At 40.6% G+C, this 17,446-nt stretch overlaps 1 protein-coding gene across 3 annotated transcripts in view; it reads left to right on the top strand.

The window, feature by feature from the left end:
• Nucleotides 1-13,493: 13,493 nt before the first annotated feature.
• pcdh11 (protocadherin 11) overlaps nt 13,494-17,446 on the top strand; it is a 165,794-nt gene continuing 161,841 nt past the window's right edge. For all 3 annotated transcript variants that reach the window (XM_033632999.2, XM_033633000.2, XM_033633001.2), the window contains exon 1: nt 13,494-14,236. The gene's annotated coding sequence lies outside the window, so the exon portion shown is untranslated. The remainder of the gene's footprint in view (nt 14,237-17,446) is intronic.

Here is a 17,446-nt window from a genome sequence, read left to right as displayed (position 1 = left end):
ACAAGAGGCAGACAGACAAAAAGAAAGTAGTAGCAGTTGTCAATGTATGGTTACTTTGATTTACACATTCGAAAAAGTTGGAGGAAATATAAACATATTAAATCCCACCCCTTCCCATAAATCACTGAGTGAAATGAAACAGACAGCTGCCTTATATAGATAAACCTATACCTAAGACCATAACACTTTTATAAATATGCCATTTTTATTACCTTTTAACTTTGTCACACGAAAATAACCCATGTATATGTATATAATAGTAAATACCAAATATCTATCTTACAAAAATCTGTCTTAGCATGTGATATAAATGACCAATTATCCATGACTTACAAGTATAAACCAGTCCAAATATATATGTATACTACCAGCTGTCTTTGATGAATTTCAAACCCCTTCTTCAACCCTTTACTTCCTGAATATATTGTCTTTATACCTTATTTTTAAATGGCGCATGAATTACAACAAACTACTCCCTAATTTCACAACAAAAACCTAAACAAGGTTGCAGCTGGCTGGAGGGAGATCACCAATGGGCTGAAAGTTTCTGCTGAGGTAAATGACCGTTACCTAGACCAGCAGTTCTCAACTGGTTCCCAGCTACGGGGCCCAGATTTCTCCTCAGTCATTAGTTCAAGGCCCACACACTTTAATACACTGACAGTCATACTTGTGTTTGGCCATGTTGTCAAGCTAGTTTGCTGTCTCTGTCAAGTTGCTGTCCATTAGCCGCTCACTTGACAGTAATAAAAGTGCTGTGCCAGAGATTGACTGTACTCAAAAATGGAGTGTTTTTTTTTTTGTTTTTTTTTTTACAAACTTGACATGTTTGCGAGTCACTCTGCAATCTATTTAGGATGGACCCACTTTTGGATCACAAACCCACCAGGTGGGCATCACTGAGCTAGGCCACTTGTTGTTGGCTGTGTTTTATTTCATTTTCGGTAAATGTCACAAAATAAAATCTGTGTTTTCTGTTTAAAAAGTCCAAATGTAGCAAGATAGCAAGTATGCTACTCACCCATATTTAAGTGGTTAAGTCTCCAGTCTGATTTTGAGTGCACATCTGATAGGTAGGCCTACATGGTTTGTTTACATGACTTAACATATTCAGTGTGGACAGACAGCTCAAAACCAGTTTGAGATTTTGTACACCAGCCCAACTCTAATGGACAGGCATCCCAGGAAAAAGATGGCTTGTCCAACATCCAAGTGGGCATGTACTGCTGTCACTCAGGTCAGACCCAGGTCAAGCTAGAGGGACAATATGCCATCTAGGGTGAGTTGTGTAAGAAACTGATGTCTGAATCATTGATTGCTGTGCTACCATTGTGACCCAGCCTCGAACAACAAAACGGATGCACAAATGGATAAATTGAAGGATGCATGAGCTGACTGGCAGGCTCAGTATTCGGAAGCTGATTGATATTTGTTATGCTTTATGTTTGTCTGGTGTCCTAAAAGCACTTATCTCAGTGAGAATGTCTGATAATCAAATGTAAAAGATTTTTTCTTTGTGGCGCTTGCAGAGGCAGCCATGACAGGTGAGCAATTCTGTTCTCTGTCAAGTGAGGGGATAATTTCTGCACTGCCAAGAGTTAGACGTAAACTACAATGCCACCTAATCTGTGCCTTATCGTGATAGTTTAACATAAAACCATTGTGGCAAAAAGGTTATTTTTCTTCAGCTTTCAAGCTTTATAGCATATAAAAGTTGTCAGATCTTTTCCCACATAATACAGTCTGCTTCCTCTCTCAAGCCTCAAGCTAAGGAGCATGAAGTCTCAAGAGTGCGAAAGAGATGTCTGCACACATTGTCTTTGCAGTGCCATGTCTTTGGCAAAGGGGCATCCACAGTTTACAAGGCTTGCCTTCAATTTTACTCATCAAACAATGGGTGTGTACACAGCCCATTCAAGGCAGGGAAAATGCAACACAACGTGACATGAACATCAAGCATTCGACCATCTGGGGAGGAAGAGTGCCAAATAATGACTCCTTAGTGATTATGGAAGCACTGTTCCTTTTTCTCTCCTGTCACAACCCCCAAAATAGTTAATACAGGAGGAATATGTGTGAGTATTGATCTTGCCATGTGCTCCTGTGACAACAGTACAATTCTCCATTGCTGTGTGAAAAGGGAAACAACGACGTCAAGTTTTTTAACACGGAGGAAAAAGGAGCTGCCGAATTCAAAGACGTTGATTGATTCCAAACCCCTCCTCCCACCCTTAACTCACTTTCATGCAATTTATTTCCCGCTTGCTTTTGTTGCCGCTATGGCCGGTCTCGTTCCCGACCTCACAAAGGCTCGTCATTAAGATCGAAATCTTCACCACATAAAATTTTATTTGAAATCAATTCAGTGACCTTCACCACGCAAAGGCAAACGCATTGTCAAACGCATCCCGATTTGAGGCACCACGTTAAACAAGTGTTGCATATCTTGATTAATAAGTCCTCTGAGGGTGATTCAGAGGAGGTTCAAACTTCATCATGTTTTAGGACTTTTTTGAATTTTGATGAAAATGTCTCCAAATACCTCTTTTTGAGGATTTTCATGTTTTCCCAACTATAGTGCGGATGAATGAATGCACAAATGCACATGACTACAGGGTGGGCCTTTATTCAACTGAATGTACAGTATACAGCCAAGCAAACCATTCTCCTCTGACAGTGTTGCCCCAGGCTCTGTTTCACAGTAGACAGATGGAAGGAAACATCACCACAGCATGTGCAATCGCCTTCATCAAACAACACACAAAGGCTGTTTTAACAGTTACTTCTTGAGAAAGCTTTCCGAGAAAGCAGCATTATGATTTAGGCATCCATCTTAAAAAGGAAACACTGTCAGGTTGATATCTGTTGATGTTCCGCATGTATTTTTGAGTATTTGTAATATTTGTGTTTATTTTGAGCAAAAAGTGACAGATAAAAGTGAGGAGGTGAAACATTTGTTCTTCTTTTGCACTACAAATTGATCTTGCACCGCGCCGCCACAGAAAGCAGATGTGTGATGCACATAAAAAAAACGGAGCAGAACAACAACACGGTACCACTGTTTCTTTGTTAATTTACATATGTTGTCATTAACTGACACTTTTCTACCCGGGCTTTATTGTACAGTCATCACATTTAGCTGGCACTATTTATAACACAACATGGCACACATTTTAGCACACAGACCTTGTTACATGCTGTTGATAGGTGATTCATGAATTATTAATTGGAACATCTAAGGACTTATCCTGACTTTATTTTTAAAAAATCAAGAGTCATTTTTAACTTTGCTTTTTAGTCAAAATAACTAACCCTCTCATTACCACATTTTTTCATTAAAACCTTAAATGAAATGTTTTAAGGCCATAACTGAGGGAATGTACTTGTGTACATGAGAGAAACAGCGTCCTTACTTGTTAGTGTGCCAAAAGCAATTAGCAGTCTAGCTCCTGTCAAGGACAAACATGACATGACAAAACCACATGGAAGTCAACCCAACCTGTACAATGCTTTAATGCAATTAGTACTTTTCAGACATGAACACACATTGGAATCAGCTCTCGTGTAACAATAACCTGTACCTCGCACACACACACATGTGCACACACACATTAATTTGCCAGTGGAACATTAGGTGAGGACATGTCAACTGACAATAATGGTGGTTCACAATGCTGGCTGTGGTCTAATTGGTGTGTTGCAAATGCACGTCACTCAATGTAAGACCCTTCATTAGCCTCAAGAGTTCTGTGCCTTGTGATGAATTCTGCCCCATCCCGCTTTAGCCATGCTTCAACTCCATCTGACAAGATATTATTGACAGTGGTCTTCTCGGCAGAAGAATTCATGTCAAATGGAGGCTGATTGCTTGATTGAGACAAGGAGATGGTTAATGCTTCGTACAAATTGTGCTGAGGGCATTTAAAGATCACATGCAGGCCTTTGCTAATGATACAAATTAGCATTGCAAAATAAAGCCTTCTCTTAATGTGAACCCACTTAGGACAAAATTATCTTAGGTCCATGATCCGTCATGTGTATTCTGTCATGTTGCGGTGCCACCATTACTGCGGTATCTGCTGCTACCTGCTGACAGTGACAGCAGCAAAGGTTGGTCATTTTATAAGTTATCTCAGCTAATTGATAAAAAAAAGCTGGCATATATGTAGACATTATTGACTGTCTGCCAAATAACAGTCAAGTTTTTCATGGTTTAAAAACAACAAACTCACTCCTACTAAACACAGAGCTGCCAGTGTTCAGTTTAACAAGTGACCATGTTAACGGACTGTGACTTTCAGCCCAATGTGTTCATGGTTACTAGTATTAACTTCTGTAAATGGTTAGTGTATAATAATAATAAAAGAATACAAATACAATATATGTATACATATATATGTGTGAAGAAAGACAACATATACCCAAAACTACATTATGCAAGTTCATAATGCATAATTCAATAAACTGCACCCATGAACAAGCTGGAGAGCCAGTGGCTCCACAGTCTTGATGAAAACCTGACTGAGCTTAACTCAGGGTTGGCCGAGACAGAGAGCCTGCACATATACCGATTTATAAGATTTTGTATTAAGGTAAGGCCAGTAGGCACACCAACATCTACAAACATTTGGCTGGCACTACACCATCGTGGAAGTTTGAGAGGCAGTCTCGTGCCATCAGCATAGGACACATTAAGTCTTTACATGTTGCTCTTCCTACAATAAACACAGATGAAAGTATTGTAAAAGTCAAATTGAAGGCTATAACAAGGACACCTACATGTACTGTTTGTGTGTCCGACATCTGCCGTAACCACCAGCAATCACGACACATTCAACTGAGAGTCACCAGTTTACGCTCACTTGTTAAACTGAAACACTGGACAACATTGTATGTGTTGAGTCTGTGACACCGACCGAATTATGTTTACTTTGTGGTCATTTGGTTGCCGAATTAGAGCAACTAATGTTCTATTTCACAATAACCACAGTTAGTTACAGACAATGTTATCTTGGCTATTACTTTTTGCACAATCAGTTTTTTTTCCCACAAAAATTTTATTTATTTAGCACAATTAAATTAGACTGTGCAAGGAGGGAACAAAGTTGCAGGCTTGTACAGAGTTCCACCCCTAGCCATTATCACAAGCAAATGACATGCAGGCTAAATTCCTAGACTAAGCAAAGAGTCACAAAACAAAATAACAACAATAACAACAACAAGAAACATAAACAACAACAAAAAAGGGGCAAAACTAGGGTAATTGAAGCAAATTAGGACAAAGAAGAAGAAACAAGAGATCAGACAGAGAAAAACTGGTAACGAGGATTAAGGTAGATGTTTTCAGAGTTCATGTGGACATTAAAAGTGCCTTCAAATGCTTTTTGAAAAGAAAATGAGACGACATGGACCTCAGTGATAATTCATTCCATAGCTTGGGACCTCTAAAAGAGATGTTGAACTGGTGACTTGATGTTCGGGAGAACGGTAAGAAGAAACTGCTATTACAAAGCCTTGTTTGGCATGTATGTACATCTGATGTAGAAATAAAAAAGTCATTAAAGGTGACTGGACCCAGCAAGCATTTTTGGTTTAAAAAACGTCTAATAGCCATCTACATGAAGACCTGACGTCTAGGCTAAATCACGGCTGAATTTGGGCTGTCAGTGAAAATTTGGTAGACGTCTAACCATAGCCAAAGTGTAGACGTCATCAATTATACGGCTATGTAGAGACCATGTCCAAAAAATGGAGATAAACATATTTTAATTACTGTTGACTCTCCGTACGTGATTGAACATCATACCGCACTCCATCTGCAATGGTGAAAATTACATTTAATCAATTTCAAAATTAAATCAGCTAGATTTGGGTTACATGTAGCTAGACTAAATTGGAGCTAAATATAGCCAATATGTTTAAATCACGACTATTGCTTGCTGGGGAAGATCTTGTTTCCTAGAAATTAACTTATGTAAGAATACACATGTTTGAAAGACATTCACTTTATCAATAGGTAACAGTTGGTATTTACTGAAGAGAGGTGCAGAAGGTGCATATCGACTGGAATGGGAGATCAATCTCAAAAACCTCTTCTGAAGTATAAAATTATTTTTTAAGATAAGTGGGGTAAGTAGCTGCCCAAACAATATTATAATAATTTATATAGGGGAACAAAAAGCTATAGTATAGGGTTAAATGAGCTGAGGAGTGAATTAAGGGACAAACCTTTCTCAATATACCTAGCATCTTCATAGATCTTTTGCATACAAGATCAATATGAGTAGACCAATTTAACCGTTCATCTAACATAACTCCTAAGAATTTGGTAGACTGAACTTGTAGAATTTCAACTCTGTTAATCGGGATTTTGGCTAGCTCTTTAGGATAATACTTATTAGTGTTACAAAAGATCATGAAGTTGCATTTTTTCACATTAAGAGTTAGCTTGTTAAGTTGAAACCAATGAGCAACAGAAGAGAGTCCCTCATTAACACATTCAATCAGGGTAGGAAAATCCTCATGAGTGGCTATGAGATTGCTGTCGTCTGTGAACAAAATAGGAAAAAATTTTTTGCATGACATAGCGAGATCATTTAAGTACACATATTGTTCTCTATTAGAGAGATAATTTCTAAACCATTTCAGGGCAGTTCCTTCCACACCATATCTGTTAAGATGAAGTTTGTCACTTTTGTTGGAGCAGCTGGGAACTACACAGCTTCTTCGTGATGTTGTCAAGGTTCAAGGTTTCTTTATAGTACCTGAAGGTAAATTTGTTGTGCAGACAGGAACTCAGCAATCCCAATATAAAATCACAGTCACGCAACAGACATGACAGTCAAAATGATCACACAATAGAAAAACAATACAATCATACCAAAATATATAAACATAGAAAAGTGCTTTAATATCTCCATGGATCCATTCATTCTAACCGCTTCATCCTCTTGAGGGTCGCGGGGGGGCTGGAGCCTATCCCAGCTGACATCGGGCGAGAGGCAGGGTACACCCTGGACAGGTCGCCAGACTATCGCAGGGCCTATCGCAGAGCCTATCCCAGCTGACATCGGGCGAGAGGCAGGGTACACCCTGGACAGGTCGCCAGACTATCGCAGGGCTGACACACAGAGACAAACAACCATTCATGCTCACATTCACACCTACGGACAATTTAGAGTTATCAGTTAACCTAGTCCCCAATCTGCATGTCTTTGGACTGTGGGAGGAAGCCGGAGTGCCCGGAGAGAACATGAACATGCAAACTCCGCTCCCACGCCCAGGATCGAACCGGCAACCCTCTTGCTGTGAGGCGAGAGTGCTAACCACCACACCACCGTGCCGCCCCTCTATGGATCCAACTAAAGTTAATATGAACATGATTATTTACCTTGTGGCCATACTATTCAGCATTGCAATCTGCAATTCAAAGGTATCATTACACAAAAAGTAAAGGTAAAGTAGAAATCAGCTTGCATTCAAATGTGTGCATATTGTAGGGAGATACCACCACAGTAATGGCAGTTTGTTTACAACTGGTACTTCCAAGGATTCATCTATAGTCACCCACTGGACTGACGCTATCAGTTACTGTAGGTGTCTTTTTAAGTACTTAACTGACGAACCCCCGACTATACTGTTTCAGGGAGAAGTGCTCCAATATCACTGTCAAAAGTCAAAGTCTAAAGAACTTCCACATAATGGTCAATTCAAGAAACATTCAGTCTCTGTAAAGCTATTCCCTCATGGGGTGTGATTTAGAACTGAGGACTATTTTTGCAAAGCATACTTAAAACCAAGATACAGAAGCAAATGCCCAGTACTCATTAAACCGAAACTGGGACAAAATTGTACGTGTTCTGTTGGTGATGCCAAACGAATAATGATTACTTTGTGGTCATTGGGTCACCTTAGTTAGAGCAACTAATGTTTTATTTCACAATAACCACAGTTAGTGGATGAGTGAATTGATTCTGTGGGACCACTGCAGTTCCTGGACACCAGCATTAACTACCTTAGCTAAGCTATGTTATTTTAGTTGATGTTACCAGTTGCAAAATCATTTTCTTTCCCCACAAAGATGGAGTTGTCACTACTGTTGGAGCATCTGGGAACTGCACAGGTTCTTCCTGATGTTGTCAAAGGTATAGTTTCATAGAGAGTAAAGGTAGAATAGAAATTGCACACTTCTTAGAACAGCTTGCATACAAATGTGTGTGTATTGTAGGGAGACACCACCGCCAGTAATGGAAACTTGTTTACTTCTACTTCCAAGGATTTGTCTATTGTCACCCACTGGTGTGACGCTGTCAGCTACTATAGCTGCCTTTCAATCCACTAGTTATCAAGTGCAATCCACTATCTATTCTAAATGTGCAACAGCTTGATGCAATCTTTTTTTACACTATTTATTTCCAATTTTATGAATGATGATGATGATGATGATTATGTCGCCTGTTTTAATGAACTAGTTGGCACCTAATCAGATGTAGCATTCCTAATTTCTTAGTACACTCTTTGTACAAAGACAATAAAGGCTTTCTATTCGATTAGGTACTTAACTGACAGAAGCCCTACAATGCTGTTTCTGGGGAAAGTGCTGCCATAGCACTGTCAGAAGTCAAAGTCTAAAGATGAACGAACTCCCGCTTAATGGTCAGTTCAAGTTACTTTCAGTTTCTCTGTAAATCCAATCACTACTAGGATATGACTTGCAACTGAGGACTTCTTTTGCAAAGTATACTTAAATACAAAGTAGACACAAAGTAAACAGTAAATAAATTATATTTCTCAAAGTGATGCTTTTTAGCCACTCATGGTTCAGAGCAAAAGCAGAGATTATTAATAGTTAAAACTAGAAATCTCATTCTTTTAGTTTGTGGAGACTTCACATATTCTTAATAATGTATAGTACTCAAAGCAATAGTCTGATATGAATGATCCTGTGATGCCTCAGGATTTGTCTCTCTGTTTTGAGCTGTTTTGCCTCAGACATGACGAATTGCAATCGTCCTGGCTGAAGGCTTTTTCTCCTTCACTATCTGGTGCTCTGGATGAAACCACAGTCATGCATGCTGGATATTCATACTGTATGGAAAAGTTCAAATATTATTTGATTCAGGGTATCTTTTTGTCTGTCTTGGGTTTCTACACCATTTCTCTAACATTCTACCTCTGTTGCCAATAAGGCAAAAGCAAATATTGAATTGTCCTCGCTCTGTCCACTCCATCTTTCTCAAATCTTTTTCTTTCTCCAGAGATCCTTGAGAGAGTGGGAGAGAAAGAAACAGACAGAAAGAAATGAGGCAATAGAGATAGTTTCAACTCATTGTGGTAAATCTCAGTGGTTCTTGAAAGTTGCCATGGATACAAACCCAGCCTGTACGGATAAGGGGAAAAAAAATGTTTTGTCAGGATGTGTCCAACTCTTCAAAAACGTCTGCTGTATTTCTCCAGAATATTCTCTGGACATGTTTGCACTGCTCTCTGTCTAAGTGACATTTGTTTTTACTGCTGGACAGATAACTAACACTTCAGGCTCAGATGGTTAAATGTAAAAAAGAGAAATCCATGGCAACATCTGACGGAACAAAAGACCGTGGTGCAGCAGCCACTGGACCGTGGTCTCTTTGGACAACTTATGCTATTTAAGCTAAAAGGATAATACAAAACCACAGAATGGCATGGAATCGAGCATGGTGGGCAGAGAATCTATCATTTCTCAAAACCTTTGTATGTTAATACACGGCGACCTTGCAATTTAGCTCTGCAACCCCTTCCTTCACCAATCCCCTTGCCCAGCTGTGCCTAACTGATAAGGTATATTAGCAAGTGTGCTCTTTCTTCCAATTATTTCTTTTACATGTGTGCACAACAAGTCATGGATTCTGTGGGAGGCCAACAGCAAGCATGATTAAAGGCAATGTTGAGGAAAAAAAAGGTCCATTTGATCATATCTTTAAAAAACAAAAGCAAGCTTTGCTTTTCTACGTGATTCCCTAAGCAGGGCACCGTTTTGATTTAAAGTGGAAATAGATACTTTCTTTTTTGCTTTAACTTGTAATCTTGAAGAAAATGTTGCCTGCAAGATGTAATGACTATTTGAAAAATGACACTATTGGCATTTAGATTGGTTCCTTAAAAACTTACCATCTGGCAAACTGTGAACTTTCCTGGCAGGCCGACACAACTGTCTTTTTTTTGTTTGTTTTGTCTGACCAGCCCATTAAATAGGTATATAGGCCCATTGTTTGTTTTTTTCTCTTGATTGACACTGGGCTTATCCAATCGGATCTTTAAAGCCCTCCCCCCTTGAGCTCGGTCCATCCATCCATCCATTTCCAACTGCTTTTTCGAAGCCAGGTTGCGGGGGCAGCAGGCCAAGTAGAGCATTCCAGCTCCTCCTGGGGGACCCCAAGGTGTTCCCTGGCCAGATGGGAAATGTAATCCCTCCAGCGTGTTCTGGATCTGCCCCCGGGACCTCCTACCAATAGGACTTACCTCCAACAGGAGGCGCCCGGGAGGCATCCTGATCAGATGCCTGAACCACCTCAACTGACCCCTTTCGACACGAATCAACAGCGGCTCTATTCCGCGCCCCCTCCGGGTGTCCAAGCTCTTTACCCTATCTCTAAAGCTGAGCCACCCTTCTGAGAAAACTAATTTCAGCCGCTTGTATCCACAACCTCATTCTTGGGCTCAGTGCCTTGATTAAATACTGCCATGACATTGTTCCGACAGCCCAAAATTTTGAAGCCCCATTAGTCCACAAAATATCCCACTGAACCGAAAACCCATCACTCAGACAGCCTGTTATCCCAGAAACAAAGGCCTGGTCGTCTGAAATCCTGTTCCCCCAAAAATACAGACTTCCAGCAGTTAGTTTCAGTTTCCCAGCAGCATTTGAACAACTGGTACCAGATGTTTTTCACCAAACTGTTTCTGCTTTTTTCAGCAGCTTTTGTGCCACCGAATGTGGGTGTTATGAAGCCAAACATGAGCTGTTTTTTTTTTAACCATAACTAAGTGGTTTTTGTGCCTAAACTTAATCACACATGCACCACAGCGAAACATAAAGTTGCAGTTTAGTGGGGTTTAAAGAAAAGTACAATGCAAATATTTTTCTAAAAATTGGGCTGTCTAACTACAGGGAGTGTGTATTTTCAGAGAAACAGGACTTTGGAGCAATGGGTGTTTGTTTTTGGGATACCAGGCTGTCTGAGAAATGGGCTTTCAGTCCAATTTTACGGACTAAAAGGGCTTTGTAATTTTGGACTGTCGGAACAATGGGCAATCCCCAATTAAACAGCCCATTTGCCAAAAATGAGGGCCAATATGGATGATAGAAAACCCCAAGGGAGGTGCAGAGAAACTGCAAGCCACAAAACACTTGTGACCCGGACTTTTCAGACTCTTATAACAACCAGCTAGCTGCTCAGAGAAAACTCAGTCAGCAGCTTTTTCGGTAGCAGCACAGTGGCTTTGTCTCTACCTGTCCTGTCATGCCCTGTGCACGGAGGCAGAATTTAGTAATTTGGTTACGGGACGGGCATCGCCAGGTAATTTTGTCACAAGGCTGTCGTAATGTAAGCCTATGTAACGCTAAAAAAAAGACCTTGATTGGTGTTCTCATTCCATTTGTTGTATCTGACTGTTCAGACTGAAGATTCAGTCAAAAGTTTTATAACTGTCTAAAGTTAATATTTTATGTTCATACTCATTATCCGTGTAAGGGGAAAAAATAATTGTACATTCCCTGATTTTGATATAACATCACACGTGAAAGCACAACAAGCAGCTGATGTAGTGTTGGTACTGTTCACTAGAATATGAATCTGTGGAAAAAAATCAGCGAGTGGACCTTTAAGCTAATCTTCTGCTCTGGTTAAGCTGCTGCAACATTATAACTAAGGATTTCTTGCCATGAATAATCAATCAAGGGTAAAACAATAATCTCCACCAGTGTCAGACAGGTTTTCCACACATAAATAGCTATATTTCAGTTTGGTGAATTATAACAGTCCACTGATGCATCCTACAAGATTTGACACACTGTATGTAGGAGACTTTCGAAAAGCCAGAAGTTTCCTCTGAAAGTTTTTTTTGTTTCTGAACATATCAGAATAGCCCTGGCCACAGCATCACACGGGAGGAGTTTGCTGCTTTCTGACAGATAATAGAGCTTTTTGGCAGTCAGACTCTTTAAAGAAGTCCACGAGAAACCCTCTGAGACTAACAGTAAAATTAAGAAAACACATTGTTGTATGCTGGGTTTTCTCGCTGGGAAAATAAACATAGCTTCACAATTTTCTAAGCAGTTGCTTTAAGACTAAAATATTATTTGGTCTAATCCACACACACAAAAAAAAATAGTCATCTGGCCCTACCCCTGCCCCCTGGTCTTCAGGGATGAGTGTTGTGACATGAAATAATGTGGAGGGAAATGTTGAACAGGTGAAGATTGCTGTTTATGAAACCTTGCCAGAGGCTAAACTTGTTAAAATGCAAAGTTAGAGCCATTTGTTGTATGAGGTGACGGCAAGGGGACAAGGGTAATCAGCTGTAACATAGCAGCGGTGATGATCTGACCTTTGTGTGACCATAACCCTTTATGACCCCCATAAAACCACCTGCTAGATCCCGCTGTAGGGTATGTGGGGACAGAAACACCTATTCAGTTAGTGGCAGCAGGAAAGTGACAGCTTGATGGTTTGTGATCAGGGATTTTTGAGCCAATCGATATGTTGCATTGATGCCTGTCTGACATTGTGCCCTTCAGCCACCAGCAGATTTGTTAATGCTCCATCTCAATGGGTTTTATGGTCCAAATTACACGCTGTTAAACAACATTTAGCACTGTGCTGATACAAATATCTGATTTTAATGAGGCACCTTGTCATTTTTTATACAGCGACATTCCCCTCAATTTCCTAGGTAGTACTTTGTTGCCTTTTTTTAATCATTTCTTGCATTTCAAGTGTTGAAGAGTTCAGCAGAGCTGCAACTGGCTCACACATCACAGGAATTATTTGACACCATTTTATACATGGAAACTATGGAAACTGTGAACAAACCCATTATCGGATTAATTTCTCTTCTCATCCCTGATAAGAGCTCTGCCACGGCCTGTTGACACTCTCGGGAATGTCTGAAAAGAATTTGAACCTCATCATTATTCAGAGGTGCCGATGATACAGTAGACCTAATTGGAAATGAAAAGCAGAACCAAAGCTCGGTATAAAAGTGAACAGTGCCCCCCTCTTGCTTTCAGGCGGATTTCTGGAGCACTGTGGCTACTGCAAACAGCAGAGGCATCTGTGGTCCACACACACATACCCCGCCATCCACCTACATCTCTCAGTGCAAGCATCTCTCCAACGCAGTGCGGCTTTAAGAGGACCGGGGCTCTTAAATCTGCGCTTGGCTCCTCCTTCCGCCATGATGTCAGTCGGAGGGAGAGCGAGAGGGAGAGAGGTGGGCAGTATTGAGGAACTGAGTTCATACAATACTACTGAGACATCTACAGCTTAGCAGACAGATACGGTGAACCGCCTATCCCGGCTCCTGTAAGTGATGCTACACTGAGGCACACTTTGATCCAACTCCATTGGGGGGCGATGCGCTCTCTGCATCCCTCCTTCAAGAGTTTTTTTGGGGAGCGTGCACAACCTCGAATCAGTCAAAACAAGTGGTTATAAAATAAATTAGCTGTAAGCTGTCAATTTTTCATCAGAAGTCCTTTTTTTTCTTGCGCTCTTGGATTGAAGTTTTACGCGCGGGTCAAGACGCCTTTTTGTAACGCACACGTCTAAGTTTGGTGCCAGCTGATTTTAAGCTGGTAAAATAAAGTAGGAATTGCCAGGCATGGTAGGCTAGGGATGCAAAGTTAATGTAAAAACACAGCTTGGATCAATGCGTATCTCCGGCCGTGGGATTGCGAGCCCAAGACACCCGAAGAGGAATTACAGCGTCCTTTTCAAAAGTTGATCGCTGTGCATGATTTATTTTTCTCTCCTGCACATGAGGACCACAGCTTTTTTTAGCGCATGGATAAGTTTTGGTAGTGGATAACATTTTTTTCTTTCTTTCTACTTGCATTGCGTTTTGCTGCCGCTTCTGATGAGGATCCTTTCCCCCCACTTCAGTTTAATTCATGGCACTTCTTTTTTTGTAAATCAGTGATGTCTCCACGCGACGGTACTCACGGTTGATTTTTCATCCTGTTCGAGCGGAAAAGGTAAGCTTTGCTCCCCAATCATGACTTTACTGTTGACATCCAAATGTTTTTGACTTGAGTGGTCTGTGAGCAGATGACTGGTCTGTATCCTGAGCGCATTCAGAGACGCTGGAGAAGCGCCCAGCAGCCTAATTTATGTGCTCCGTATAAAATCAAATTGATGTCTCAATAGCGAGGATCTGCGCTATATTTACAATCTGAGAGCCGCATGAGCCGGGCGAAAATTTACTGATAGCCTACAAGGCAGTTGGATAAATCAGTGGGTTGCGATTGTGGGTCATTTTGATGTTCCGTGGGTTTTCCTAGAGCTGCTCCAAAGATATAACAGGCGTCCCCGCGCACCTGATGTAAATAGAAATTATCCACGGACACGGTGCATCGTGGAGAATCTAAGCTGAGTTGTCGCATTATGAATATAGGCTACTGCGCGGTTGGTCACGACTTCGGGCGTTATTTAGTCTTGCTCAGAAAACACTGATCGCTACATAGATAGGCCTACTTTCCAAGAGCATCCAACTGCAGGGACTTGTCAGTGCAAGGTTGGCCGCTAAGCTCGGTGCGTGGGTGCGCGGTAACAGCGCGCTCCTGGTCAAGCGGTTCAGCTGTCACAGACCATAACCTCAGGGGCAATCAGTCTGCTCACAATCACACTCTAGGAAAATAATTAAATAAATACACCCTTGTTTTCTGCTAGGAGTAGTTCAAATAGTCACGATGTAAATCCCCGTTGGCCTGGAGATTAACCGCCACAGTTGGTTGTTTGGGTTCCTATACCTGCTCAATATGCAATAGATTAATACTGCTGTTTTGTTTTTTTTTTAAATAAAGAGTCCCATAAGGCCTACTGAACCCAATATTTGCTGGAGAATTAAATCAAATGGTAATGTGAAGCTTCCCAAGGTGAGCAGCATATTTTGGCTGTAGGCTGAGGCGTTTATATTAAAAGAAGAGCCAGTGAGTAAATGGGAGCAGGCTAAGTATTTGTTTGACTTGAAAATTGCAATATAAAACCATCTGCTGGTTGCACATCCGCAATTCAAATTCACCAGTAGCCACACAGCAATTGATCACAGTCTGCAACAGCCCTGATATATTGTATGTGCTGCAACCATATCTCCCAATCATTTATATTCCTCTGATAAATTTAAAACAGGCTGGATGGTTGCAGACTGATGAGTCTGGGCGATGTTAACTTGTCAGGAGGCTGTGTGTGTGTTCTAAAGAGTTCATAGAGGAGCTAATTTGTAGTCTCTGAGATGCTCCCCAGGTGTCAAAGATGGTGTTTTTGCTTTTCATCTTACAGTGTGTGTGTTCAAGCTGCTTTAAAATCTCTGCCTCCACAGTCACATATAGTCTGTATAAAGAGTTTGTCCACCCCGTAAGGCTAAGTAGCTCTCTGATATTCGCCAAGTAGTGTCCTTCTCACTTTCCATTAAGCATAATATACTGAATATGACCACTCACACTGAATTTGCCTCATTCAGAATTCATGATGGTGTCCACAGCTCAAAAGTCACCTGAAATGCAGCCACTTTGAAATATAGGAAAATGTTCTTTAACATGTTTTGACCTTGTTTCTTCAGTAACATCAAAAAAGAAAATTCTACTAAAGCAATTATTCAGTATATAAATATAGTTTTATAACAGTTTTATTTTGTTAATTAACTGCATGGTGTTTATGATAATTTATTTACTTGAGTTTTGTCACATTTTCATTAAACATAATGGATTTTAAAGTCAGAGTTTAGCATTAGAAGATGATGTAAAGCTACAGCGAAACGATCACACTTATATTTGGCATCAGGATTACATTTACATGTATGGACTGCCCTCTTGAGGTCCGTGATTACAAGGTTGTAAATTAGTTCGTCATTTAGCTAATGCAGGAGGGTAAGAAATATTACCTAGCAACCATTTAATTACCCAAGTAGTACAACTCTCCATAATCTGAGTCTATCTAAGAATTAACAAACTGATTGAAATGTGAAAAGCCACTGGGTTATGCAGTTTAACAGCATTGCCAGATTTTTTTATGCAAACATTGTGCTGCAAATTACGTGTCAGAATTTTTGATAGATCAGCGTCTTTTCCTTTTGCATTGATACGAGATGGTGTGATGTGCAAATCCCAGTGATATTTGAACTCGAATGTATCGTACATCTTTTGTCAGTATTAAATCTACTGTTAACATTGTCAACGTGGCCGTTTATGTCAAACATCATTCTCCCGCACTTTCTCACTTTCCAGCACGACTCAGGTAATATAGTCATTGTTGAAGTTTCCCAAGAGAAAACAACTTTTATTCCTCCACCGTGTAAAGAGAATTGTTCTGGCTGTGTGGACTAAAAAAGAACTGACTGATCTTGACAGAAACCTGGTCTGTCAGGCTGTCAGCGATCCTTAAAGCTGTTAAAAGAGAAAAAGCCCAAGACAATCAAAAGTATTACTTCTACCAATGCCCTCTTTTGAAAATCTCTTTGGATCCAAAGGCAATATTGATAGATACAACAGTGGTGGAAACCTACCTTTGACAGTTAAAGGACTCCAAATGTCTTGGTTCCCAGCCTCAGACTCACTCCACTCAAAGTTTCCAGTTGAGGGTATCTTTAGGGGTGAAAGTAGGGGGGGTGACAGTAGCTGTATGTCTTTCCCTCTCGGTGCTACCTTCAGCGGATGCAAACACCAGGAAGGCCTGTCCATCATGCTGTTGTGTAAAGTGATCCCGGGCCGGCTTGCTCCTCTTCACTCTGTGTCTCCCAAGAGGGAGGCTTGAGTTTGCCTACTGGATTCAACCTGCTGTCTGGGGCTCAAAATAGCATTTCAGGAGACTAGTGAAATGTAAGCAAAGGAGACACTCTGACTGACACCTAGGATTTCTTTCTCCCTCCCTCTTACTTTTTTTTTCCCTCTAGCACAATTCCTTCTCTCACCTAGCCCTATCCCTCATGGACAGGCTTATAAAGAGTTGTGACAAGTGGAACGCCATGCAAATGTTGGGAAAAATCCTGCTTACGAGAAAATAACCTGCAGTGAGTTAATAGAATAAGAGGAGTAAACAAGTTTGGCTGCAGAATGTTGAACATGCAACATGTGGCTTGTGCTTGCAAAATATCCTAATTTAAGCCTTTTAGTTTCATGTAGGTAGAGACATATCTTCATATATTGTATTTATATACTACAGATACATGTATATTCCTCCCCTGTTACTAA

The sequence above is a fragment of the Epinephelus lanceolatus genome, chromosome 7, assembly GCF_041903045.1.
Source record: "Epinephelus lanceolatus isolate andai-2023 chromosome 7, ASM4190304v1, whole genome shotgun sequence".
NCBI classification, from domain to species: Eukaryota; Metazoa; Chordata; class Actinopteri; order Perciformes; family Serranidae; genus Epinephelus; species Epinephelus lanceolatus.
The sequence above is the reverse complement of the archived record's forward strand: the minus strand, read 5'-3'. Positions and strand labels throughout refer to the sequence as shown.